This window comes from Rana temporaria, chromosome 8, assembly GCF_905171775.1.
Source record: "Rana temporaria chromosome 8, aRanTem1.1, whole genome shotgun sequence".
In the NCBI taxonomy this organism is placed as follows: Eukaryota; Metazoa; Chordata; class Amphibia; order Anura; family Ranidae; genus Rana; species Rana temporaria.
In genome coordinates this window covers 128,135,094-128,146,299 of record NC_053496.1, presented here as the reverse complement: position 1 = coordinate 128,146,299, position 11,206 = coordinate 128,135,094, and positions in this window count along the sequence as shown.

Genomic DNA, 11,206 nt, shown 5'->3' with positions numbered 1-11,206 from the left:
CCTGATTGCTCTTCCCTCAGTAGACCCGGTAGAGTTTCTTGGGGGGGGGGATTGTGTGGTTCGGATTTATCCAGGCATCTGAAACGGGACTTCAGGAGGCCAAATGTGCATTCCACCACTGCACGGGTACGTGCGTGAGCTTCATTAAATCTTTCCTCTTCTGGGGTTTGGGGGTTCCGGAATGGGGTCATCATATGGGGTCCCAGTGCATATGCCGCGTCACCTGGAAGGGAAAAGACAGGAGGATGTTAGTCATGCATGTGCCCCTCGTGATGTCTGCATCATGGGGGGGGCAGTCATACCTGACACCCATGTCACTCACCAATCAGCCAGTTGTCCCCATACACGTTCTGTTCAAATTCGGTGGGGATGCTGCTCTGACGGTATATGAAGCTGTCATGGCAGGACCCTGGGTGTTTGGCACGGACATGCCATATGAGGCCATGGGCATCCACGATCACCTGGACATTTATGGAATGCCAGTGCTTCCGATTACAGTAGATATTCTTTAGTTCACGGGGGGCCGTAGTGCCACATGGGTACAATCAATGGCACCCACAGTGCATGGAAATCTGGCAATTTGGTAGAAATCTGAGATTGCCTTCTGCCGCAGGTCATCCTGGGTTGGTTTGATGAACTGGTGGGACATGCGTCTCAGGATTGCAGGAATAACTTGGTGCACACACCTGCTCATGCTTGATTGGGACATCCCAGCCACCATTCCACCTGTACGCTGAAAAGATCCACTGGCCAGGAAATGCAGGGTTGCCACTACCTTGACCAGTGGCTGCACTGCATGTCCACGATGTGTCTGGCTGGTTATATCATCATGCAGGATTGTGGCTAAATCCAGGATGACTTCAGGGCTGAATCTAAACATGCGATACACCTCAATATCACTCAGGTCAAAGATGTTCCTGCGCACTCGGTATACCCTCTCCCGTGCCCTCCTACGAGTCAGTTCACTCTCTAGTATTGCTAGAACCATAGCTGCCCCTGGCATGTTGGCACACAGATGTGAGATCCCGAAAGTGTGGGTGCTCTGCTTGTTCAGCTCGTCCGTATTGGTGCTGCTGTAGTTGCTCTCCAGCTGACCTGTGGCCATCTGTTGCTAACTTGCCCCTGCTTTTATAAAGTGCATATTTGCGCGGCCCGAACAGCTTGCGCGCTTTGTGCGCAAAATGCACCTCACACGCGCAAGTTTCTGAATCAGTGGTAGTTCCTCATTTGCATATTTGCTGAGGGAAAACCATGAGAGCGCAAGTTGCCCCCTGAGCAAAATTGCCCCTTAATTGTGCCGGGGCAGAGAAACTGCCTCCGTGGAAAAATGGCACATTTCAGGCTTAGCTTGCTTTCTGGGTCACCCGCAAATTTGCCTGGGCGCAAATCCGTACTTGCGCGGCGCAAATCGCGATTGCGCCCGCGCAAGTCGTACCTGAATCTGGGCCAATGAGTATTGTGCAAAACCAGCAATATGTGCAAAATTGCAAAATAAGCTGCTCAAATGTGTGCGAAATATCACTTTGAATATTGTGCAAAACCAGCAATAATAATACAAAACATTAGTTGTGCAACTCTGCAAAAATTAATAAGCGCCTCAAGTGGGTTCAATATATGTCAATAACGAATTATTCATACATTAGTAATGATAATAATTTAGCACTACCCCGTAGGAGTTGCAGATGTCAGGGTTCACCACTTCTGCACAGCCAGTCACATAGCATTTCCTTCTTGCATCCAGACCAGCCTTTTTCCACCAGGGTGCCTTCAGGTTTCTTCAGGGGTGCTTTGGCAAAATGCCCAAAAATTGCCCAAAATTGTATACAAGCAGTGAGTTCATAAAGCCTGCCTTCTAGTTACACAAAGCCTCAGGTTTCATTGTGCACCATTAAAACCTTCCGGCCGCCAATGAAGGACATTGGGCACTTGCACAGCATCCTTGTTTTTCCCTACCCTACCTCTCTCTGTCAGTACTGGCGTCACATTAGCTGAGTTAGGGAGAAGAGAAAGATTAAAATTATAGACAGTATCAGTGTGAAAAGCTGTATTTGGTTTGAAAGAAGTCTCATTTAAAGTGGTTGTAAAGGTTTCTGTTTTTTCACCTTAATGCATCCTATGCTACTATACAGCAGTATAATAGTCACAAAATAGAAAGTGTTTATTAAAGGGGAGTTCCAGCCATTTGTATGTTTATTAAAAGTCAGCAGCAACAAAAAGTGTAGCTGCTGGCTTTTAATAAACAGACACTTACCTGCTCCAGCGCTCCACCGGCTGGGGCTCCGCTCCTCTCCCCCCCCTCCCCGGCCGGCGTCTTCATTCCCAGTGTGGGCACCCGGCCGTGACAGCTTTCGGCTTCATGGCCGGGCACCCACTGCGCATGCGCGAGCGGCGCGGCCCGGCGCTGCGCCGTGTAATTGGCCAGGAGATCGCCTAGGACCTGTGACGTGTTTATTGGAGGAGCAAAGAGTTCAAGGTTCACCAGAAACAAGGCACAAGGCAAGATTATTCAAGGAATCAGAAAGGATGCTGTCCAGCATCTCAGGTGGCTCAGCAAGAAGAGCTAATGCTAGATGCAGCAGAGGTCATGGGATTGAATCCCAGTACACTGTCAGGGATCGGATGGGAGACTGATTTGATGAGGTCGGCCTCTCTTATATCTCCTGTCCTGGCTCCGCTGAAGGTGAGACAGAGGAAGCCGAAGGACAAGAGGGACAGGAGTGCCTGGAGCAGGAGGTCCCGGGAGAACAGCTTGGCAGGGTTCAGCGGCCTGGAGTAGACTGTGATGAGCTGAGCAGAAACAGGAAATAGCCAGGCAGGTAACCGAGAGTTAACAGCAACCAGGAACATAGACAGGAACAAGGTCTCAGGGATAGCCAGGTTCGTCAGCTGGCGGGCATTGAGGTACCAAATCATAGACAGAGCCAGGGTCAGGAACGGAGCTGGGTCAGAGATGGGCAACAGTACAGGAACAGAACACAGAGCCAAGGTCAAGAGCAAGCCAGGTCTAAATACTGGGAGGACACAGGTTCAGAACAGGATTCAGGAACAAAGCTGAAGATCAGTCAGCAAAGCACAAGAGCCCAGACTCCCTTTAATTAGGCTCGTACGTGTGCACGCACGCTTGCTCGTGTGAGCCGCGCCCATGCGCATGCGCACCCGCGATTGTGAGCTCTGAGGAGTAGCAGAATATGTTTTGGTGTGTAATTGTAAGTATGCTATGCTGTGTATTAGAAATATCTTATTAATTGACAACTTTGTGTAAAAAAACAAACAAACTGCATTTTCCACAAACGTGTCAAAAGATTACATTTCAGAGGACTCACTATGCCTTTCACACTATACCTTGGGTTGTCTTCTTTCCAAAATGTGTTCATTTTGGTGGTGTTTCTCCTGTCCTGGCACTTCAGAGACTTAAAGTGATTGTAAACCCTCTGTGACATGATAGTGTCATCCTGTAGGGCATAACACAGGCAGCTGATCGCTGCCTGTGACAGTGTACTCACCCTTCTTTTTTTCTTAATGCTGACGTCACCCGCGGCTGCGCACAACAGTGCCTCATTCACAGCACTAAAAGAGTGCAGTTTATTTTGTTCTTCTTGCACAGGAAATCCCTTTGAGCAAGCTTCCCCTCTGTATGGCACAGAGGAGAAGTCTTGCGCTGTTTCATTAAGATTTTTCTTCATGATACTCCCTCTTGTGACAGAAAAAGGCGTCACACGGGGGAGAAAATTACAACAGCCGCAGACCCATAGTGAAGAAGTTTAGGTGCTACGGCGCATGCGCAAGATTTACAACAGGGAACCAGTAAGGGCAGAAGTGACGAGGGAAAATGAATGATCAAACAGCAGTCGCAATGGCGCTTTCAGTACCCGTAAATGCTGCGAATAAAAACGGCATAAAAAAGTATAAATACAAAAATAGAAAAAATCTGCGGGAGTTTACTTCCTCTTTAAGAAATATGATTGGTAGTCAGAAAATTATATGTGTAATTTATGCTTCTTGAAAGCCTTCGTCTCCTCTATGCATCTAGGCTGTGAAAAAGTCTCACACGTGTAGCTTCCACATATTTGGGTGGAGTAGCAGAATGTGTTTTGGGATGTAGTTGTAAGTATACCCATGTGAAAATTAACATATTTTATTTAATTTCTTCATTTTCAATTGTGACAAAAAAATCACAGCTTCAAAAAAACTTCCCATGCTTCTTACTAAGTACCTTGGTCTGTCTACTTTCCAAAAAGGGGTTGTAACGGTCACCACCGTTTACGATATTCCCTATCCATCAACCACGACAGCTTATCTGACACTCCAGCCATCCAACAGACACGATCCATATTGATTTCTCCAGAATAAACGAGACAAGCTCCGTTCTCTGAGTCAAAATGTATGAACTACTGTATGCTTTAATGGTTAGCTCTCTTATATACAGTACAGCATGTTACAGTAATCAAAGGAACAAAGAACTCTCCACCCCCAGCATCACACAATGGGGCTTCTATACACCTTCAGATGGGCTAATTACCAAACATTATCCAGACAGCCTGTCTCCGCACTAGAGGAGGTAATTACTACAGCTTGACAAGTCACATTCCACACACAATACATACATAGCATACATAATGAAAGGTCTTTAGGAGCCAGGCTGAATTAACACCTAAAAGCTAGACATCTGACCTTTACGACTTAGTTAGCATCTCACAATGGACAATGGAATGTCTTTCAGGAGTAGCCCCCAATTAACACCTCAAAAGCATGTGTCCCCCCCATTAAATGAAAACACTCCACTGACCTGGTGTGGGTCAGAATAACCACTTGAATATCTCAAGATATCCTGCAATATGAATTATCAGTGATCAGTCACATCTCATGAAATTTATAATTAATATTTCTCAGTCACCCTATGCCCAAAAGGGGCACAGGGTGAACCTAGACTCAAGAGTTATTAGTGACGCTGGCACAGGAGTACCCCTCATCCTTCACAAGTCTCTGGGTATCATGGGTCATTCTGTTACATCTCTCCCCAAACGGGTTGACTCCGAAGTTAGTCAGTGGTTCCAGTCCTCCAATGCTGGTATCCATACTGTACCCCAAATAAATTGCTCCAAACAGAGCATTACTCACCCAGCCAACCTCTGCCTCTCTCAGAGAACATGCCTGCTGCTGGGGAGAGGCCTGGACTGGCCCTTCTCCCTGAAGTCCTTTCAGCCACTGGAGAGAAGACAGGGTGACTGGGCTCAGTCCATCATGCTGTTGGGGTTCTGGGCCAACTGGCCCCCATCCCTGGGGTATACCAGTGGAGACTGAAGTCCCATCCACTGGTGGTAGGTGAAAATCCCCCGGTGCTTGCAAAGCAAAGCCGAAATCCTCCTGTCTCAGTGCCGCATCATTTTCTGGGGTTGTGTCAGTGAAGACTGAAGTCCCATCCACTACTACAGGAACTCCCCCTCCTGCTAGTTGAGAGCAGAGGCTTGTGGCACTCTGCTCTGTTGCCAGCTTTTCTGCTGGGTTGCTGTGAGGGGAGACCACAGTCCCATCCACCGATGTCAGCTCAAGCTGCAGTTGTGTGCAGCGGCCAGTAGCATCCTGCCCTGCTGCCAGTGATTCAGCTGGGAGTAAAAGCTTTACCACCTCAGCTTGTTGCTGGAGAGAGGGGCCAACTGCCCGGCTCCCTGGAACTCCACACCATCCGCTTCGGCTTTAGGGATGGCAATCTTCATATTTTCCACTGCCGATTCATCAGCCAAGATTTCAGAGCTGTCATCTGAAATTTCCTCATAGTCCCAGGCAACAGGAGCGCCATCCTGCTGCTGAGCAGAGTCTAGCAGCTGTCTATAGGCGATCTCCAGCTCCCATTCCTGAATGGCCAGAAACTCCAAATCTTCCTGTAACCAGTGCCCTTCCGAGACATTCAATTTTTCCTCTTTGTGCTCCATTATGTCCTCCAAGCGCCACTCTCGGTTATCCCCAAAGTCAGGATCACTGGACATCCTCCAATACAATAGTCCCAGGCCATCATAGTCATAACCTTTCGTGGGGCTGTCATCCGCTGACCACGGGCACTCTTGGGCTACATACCACCAAAGGGCTCTGTAGCTCCCATCCAACCGCATCTCTGCTCAGATCAGCCTGCTTAACTCAGCTGTCCACTCCTGCTTCGGTTGTTCCCCCAATAACGGAATTTGTGCGTCATACTGCGGCCAGTACCTTACATGGATGGAGGGGAGAAACTTCTCCTGGTGTTGCTGCTCAAGAGCTAGCGCTTCCTTCCAGAGTTAGCAACGAATCACATCTGACCATCCCATCAGGGCCTCCTCTGATACTGGTCCTTTGTGCTGTACCTGCATCTCTTGTAGCCTCCTTTTGAATTCCTCTTCCATGGAGACTGGTATCTGTACCTCTCCTCTCTCTTTAGTTGGTGCTGATGTGACTTCTGCTGCTGCAGCACCTCTTTGATGTAGCCAAGTGGCATCCACAGCCGCTATAACCAGGTCTATGATCTCCGGTGGAGGATTAGGACTATACTGTGCCAGTCCTCGTTTAACAGCCCGATCAAAACTTTCTTCCTCGGTCACCACCGTTTACGATATTCCCATTCCATCAGCCACGACAGCTTATCTGACACTCCAACCATCCAACAGACACAATCAATATGGATTTCCCCAGAATAAAGGAGACAAGCTCCATTCTCTAAATCAAAATGTATGAACTATGCTTTTAATGGTTAGCTCTCTTATATACAGTACAACATGTTACAGTAATCAAAGGAACAAAAAACTCTCCACCCCCAGCATCACACAATGGGGCTTCAATACACCTTCAGATGGGCTAATTACCAAACATTATCCAAACAGCCTGTCTCCGCATTAGAGAGGTAATTACTACAGCTTGACAAGTCACATTCCACACACAAAACAGTATTAGCATACATAATGACAGGTCTTTAGGAGCCAGGCTGAATTAACACCTAAAAGCTAGACATCTGACCTTTACGACTTAGTTAGCATCTAACAATGGACAATGGAATGTCTTTCAGGAGTAGCCCCCAATTAACACCTCAAAAGCATGTGTCCCCCCATTGAATGAAAACACTCCACTGACCTGGTGTGGGTCACAATAACCACTTGAATATCTCAAGTTATCCTGCAATATGAATTATCAGTTATCAGTCACATCTCATGTAATTTATAATGCCCAAAAGGGGCACAGGGTGAACCTAGACCCAAGAGTTATTAGTGACGCTGGCACAGGAGTACCCCTCATCCTTCACAAGTCTCTGGGTGTCATGGGTCATTCTGTTACAGGGGTATTTGAGGAATTTTTGTATGGTTCTGGCATTTTAGAGACTCAGGAAATTAGATAGGCCATCAGTATAAACGGATTGATTAAATTGAGATTTTCCTAGCTTGTGACGGAAAATATTAGTTAAATGAAGACAGGAGGCGAGTATCTTATGCATTATCTTCCTTTAATAATGCCCACAGCAGAAATACAACTTTCAGTGAATTTCAATAATAAAATAACTTTTTAGAACAAACTACAAGTCCCAGCAGCCCTCTGGGTATGCCTGCCAATCACGTGGCAGGTCAGATAGTATATAAGGGGCTGCCTCTTTAAACACCTCCTCTTTCTTGGAGCGAAACAGTTAAGGACTTGAAACCGGAACTTCAGATGCAACTATTCTTCCGACCATCAACGAATCGGACCCGGTGAGTCGAGCAGGTAAACGTCCCAACAGGGGACAACCAAGGAGATCACTCCGGAAACTTCTCAGCCCGTGGCTCGCGTGTTGCGTTCATCAATAACCTGGAACAACATGAGATAAAACCGTGATAGGGTTGGGTCGGGAGGGAAGATACTCGCCTCCTGTCTTCATATAACTAATATTTTCCATCACAAGCTAGGAAAATCTCAATTTATATATCAGACAGGAGGCTCATATCTTATGCAAGTTCAAAGTAGAGTTGCCGCCTCATCCCTTTAAAAAGGAACACATATGAATTACACAGGTTCTGAGGTTAATTTAATGCAGGTAAGGCACCAAATGAGTCTAATTACCACCTTAATTAGCCACAGAACCTGTGTAATTAATATGTGTTCTGTTTTAAAGGGATGAGGTGGCAACCCTAGTTCAAAGTCATACATGGATATAAATACAGTGATAACAATGACAAATCCAACTAATAACAGAATCACAGAACTGACATAGATACGTGTTCCTCCGGTCTAAAGTAAAATTGGCGGAAGGTGGTCTCGGAAGACCAGTCTGCCGCCATGAGAAGATCCGAGAGCGAACCTCCAGAGGTGATTACCTTGGTAGCCATAGCACCCCTGGAAGAGTGGGCACCGGACAGGGAAACGTCAATCCCAGCCATGTCCATGGTGAACCTCACCCACCAGGCCAGCGTGGCAGAGGAAACCGGAAGGTGTGGGCGGACGTAGGAAATGAGGAGTTGGGAAAAAGACGGAGACCGCAGCGAAGCTGTTTGTAACTCATAAGCCTGCAAACAGCGAACCACACATAAGCGTGGGTGTGATGGAAAAAATGGATAGAAGACCGATTGTATTCTCGTTTTTGTTCTACGTACAACCGAGAACTGAACTCCCTGAGGTGAGAATTGACGTCTAGATATGTCTAAGGCTTTGACATCGGACACGCGTTTGATGGAGATTAGGCATAAGAGAACCGTAAGTTTAAAGGACAATAGTTTTAGCGGGAGAGCGTCATTGTCATCCCATAGTGAAAACATGTTCAATACCGAAGCCACGTCCCAAGTGCTCTGATATCTGGGACGTGGCGGGCGTTGGAACCTAACACCTCGCAAAAGGCGGCACACCAAAGGATGTCTACCAACTGGAAGGGAATCTACTGGAGAATGATACGCCGAAATCGCTGAGCGATACACGTTAATGGAGCTATATGATCTCCCAGATTCAAAAGAGTCCGCTAGGTAGTTAGCTACCACTGCTACAGGTGCATGAACGGGATCAATTTGCCGTTGATCACACCAACGCACCCAGGTTCCCCAGGCCGATCGGTATGCCGATCTAGTCCCGGGGGCCCAGGCCAGGGCGAGGAGGTCCCTAGCTGCTCGTGAAAGGTCGCTGTTCGCGTCCGGCACCCCAAGACCAACCATGCGAGGAGGTGAAGGTTGTGATCCACCACCAGAGGATGGGGTTCCCCTGTTGGATTGGATAGGAGGTGGGGAACACGAGGAAGCAGCCTGGGGAGATCGACAGTCATTCCCAGGAGAAGGGGAAACCACGGTTGTGTTGGCCACCAAGGAGTGATCAGCACGACTGAGGCCCCTAGGTTTGCAACGTGTAAGAGAACCCTGAGGATCATTGAGAAGGGTGGAAACGCATAGTGCGTCCCTTGTGGCCAGGTCTGGCGAAGGGCGTCTATCGCCTGGGCTTCGGGATCCGGCCTCCAGCTTTAAAAGCGTGGGAGTTGACGATTGAGGCGGGAGGCGAACAGGTCCATGGAAAAGGGACCCCACAACCGAACCAGGGAGAGGAATACCAAACGGTCCAGCCGCCAATCGCTGGAATCGGTGAGGTACCGAGAATTCCAATCCGCAATCAAGTTTGAGGTGCCTGGAATGTATTCCACCAAGGGAACGATGTTGCGTTCCAGACAGAAGTGTCAAAACTCCTTTGCTAGGTTCGCCAGGGCTCTGGATCTGGAGCCCCCTAAGCAGTTGACATATTGGACTGCGGTCACGTTGTCCATGCGTAGCAATACACAGCAATTGGATACGTTCGGAAGAAGACTCCTGAGGGCGAAAAAGGCCGCCATGAGTTCCAACGCATTGATGTGTAGCAGAGACTCCTCTGCGGACCAGGTCCCTCCTGTGGTGGAGGGTCTGCAGCGAGCACCCCAGCCGTGTCGGCTCGCATCCGATTCTATAATGTAATCCGGCTTGGAGCTGAAGATGGTTTTCCCATTCCAATCGATGGCATGACTTAACCACCAGCGCAACTCCACTACGGCTTCCGCATCCAGTGGTACCTCGTCTGCGTAGCGAAGACCCTGGCGTAGATGGAGCGTCTTGAGCCTCTGAAGGGCCCGATAATGGAGAGGTGCCGGAAAGATGGCCTGTATTGAGGCCGATAAAAGTCCTACCAACCGTGCCAAACCGCATAAGGACACTCGTCGTTTGTACAATACGGATCGAATCTCCTTGCGGATAGTAGCCAGTTTGGCCTTGGGTAAGCGAAGGACAGAGCGATTGGTGTCCACTAAGAACCCCAAAAATTCCATCTCTTGAGATGGAACCAGGATGGACTTCTCGTGGTTTATGATGAACCCTAGCTCCTGGAGCAAGTTGACGGTCCAGGAGGCATGTACTTTCGCCTGGTGGTTGGAACGGGCCATAATGAGCAGGTCGTCCAGGTAGATAATTAATCATATGCCTCTGCTCCGTAAGGCCGCCACCACTGGCTTCAGCAACTTGGTGAAACACCATGGGGCGGAGGAGAGCCCGAAGGGGAGACAAGTGAATTGCCACATCTTGTCTCTCCAGAGGAAGCGTAGAAGGTGTTGGGAGGAAGGATGAATGGGGACTGTAAGGTAGGCGTCCTTCAAGTCTACCTTTACCAACCAGTCTCCGGGGCGCAAGAGATCTCTCAGATAATGGATCCCCTCCATCTTGAAGTGTCGGTAGACAACGTGCTGATTGAGGGTTCTTAGATTCATAACGGGGCGGAATCCGCCATCCTTTTTCCTGACCAGAAAGAGGTTGCTGAGAAACCCTGGAGAGAGAGGGTACACCTCTACCACGGCCTGTTTGGTGAGAAGAGCTTGAAGCTCCTGGTCTATGAGTACCGAGTTTTGGTTTGAGAACCGGATGGGCTGAGGTACCACATTCATTTCTGGCACGGAATACAGTTCTATCTGATATCCCGTCACTGTGTTGAGTATCCAGGCGTCTGCCGTAATTGCAGACCAGGCGTGGATAAAATGTCTCAATCTTCCCCCCAAGAGAGTGTGAAAAGAATTCGGGTGTATGGCACTCACCGGTAGAAGGTCTTGAGCGGGGATAGCCTCTCCCTCCGCGTCCCCTCCAAGGACGTCCGCGTGGTGGGACACATATGATTTTAAGTGGGAAATGTAGCGGGAGACAAGTCCCAGCCAACAAAATCCCAGCAAAATAAAAATCCAAACAGTAAAATTATTTGAGAATGATATACTCATCTGAATTTCTTGCTG